Source organism: Aplysia californica, unplaced genomic scaffold, assembly GCF_000002075.1.
Source record: "Aplysia californica isolate F4 #8 unplaced genomic scaffold, AplCal3.0 scaffold00705, whole genome shotgun sequence".
Classification (NCBI taxonomy): Eukaryota; Metazoa; Mollusca; class Gastropoda; order Aplysiida; family Aplysiidae; genus Aplysia; species Aplysia californica.
In genome coordinates this window covers 27262-28482 of record NW_004797975.1, presented here as the reverse complement: position 1 = coordinate 28482, position 1221 = coordinate 27262, and the positions used below count along the sequence as shown (strand labels likewise).

Below are 1221 nucleotides of genomic sequence, written 5' to 3'. Positions count from 1 at the left end.
CTGCATAAGGTCATTTATGAGCTCGAGGGACACATAAAGAATATTATTATTCAGTTGGGTTCGAATTAATTTTGAATTTAGCCCAGATAGCGGTCGAAGCCTACTCTCATTGATTTTATGATGCTTTGCTGATAGGGATAGGAAAGAAGGAGCAAACCACACCAGAGGACCCGCTATCCACGTGCACGAAAAGAGAAAGATAGTCAAACAGAAACAACAGAAGGAAGAAGAAGAAGCAGGGCATACCATAGGTGACCTCCAAACACTCACTCTGCTGAATTAAGTAAATAGAAACATCATGACACTATAATGGTCAATTATTGTAAGGAAAAAGTAGGACAAACAGACAGAAACAGCAGGAAAAGGTTAAGAAGTAGGACATACCATTGACGCATGCCAACCATCCTCTTCGCTTAATTGAGAAGAGAAGCGTACAATGGCACTATAACGGTTATTTAGTGCATGGAAAGAGTAAGACAGACATGTAGAAACAACACAGGGAGGATAAAGGAGTAGGAACTACTTGAGGTGCCCCCCTCCCAAACCACCCGCAGTCTGGCTCCAGTAGACACACAGTTGTTTCCTTAGTACATATACCACTAGTATTAGTCAAAGGTATCTTAATAATTTTTAATTTTTTTTGGTGAAAGGTATTATATTCTTTTTAAAAAAACTTTTTTGGTCAAAGGCATTATTTTTATAAAAAGTTAGGTTAAAGTCATTGGTTTAAAAAAATCAATAATTTTTTGTCAGAGGCATTATTACATCAGATCGAATCGGATTGGGGGCGGTGCGGTCCGGTCGGATCGGCCAAGGAATTGGATAGGACCAGTTCACACCAAATAAACCTCTCTTTACTTTGTATCATATTATTATTTGTCCCGGAAGTCTTTTAAGAGCTGATGCCTTCCATGCGCCTTCAAAAGAACTGATCCCGCATTGTCATGTGACATGTAGTATCCTTCTGATTGGTTGTTGCTCACGAATCTCATCAAAAGGACCAGCTCTTGATCCCGAATATCAATACGTTAGTTTTAAGAGGGTTGGATCAAATTGTCAACAACAAAAAATAGAGCTAAAATATGCGAGCCCCACAAAAATATTTCAGACAAGGATGAGACACAGGCGTCTGTGGTGTAGAGGTTAGGGGATTCGCCGTGGCACGCAGGAGACGTGAGTACGATACCCGCGTGGAATAATTTTTTTAAATCGAGTATCTTT

At 39.8% G+C, this 1221-nt stretch overlaps 1 protein-coding gene across 1 annotated transcript in view; it reads right to left on the bottom strand.

Annotated features, from left to right (window-relative positions):
* LOC101859972 overlaps positions 1-1221 on the bottom strand; it is a 20251-nt gene that overhangs the window by 16871 nt on the left and 2159 nt on the right. The window lies entirely within an intron of this gene.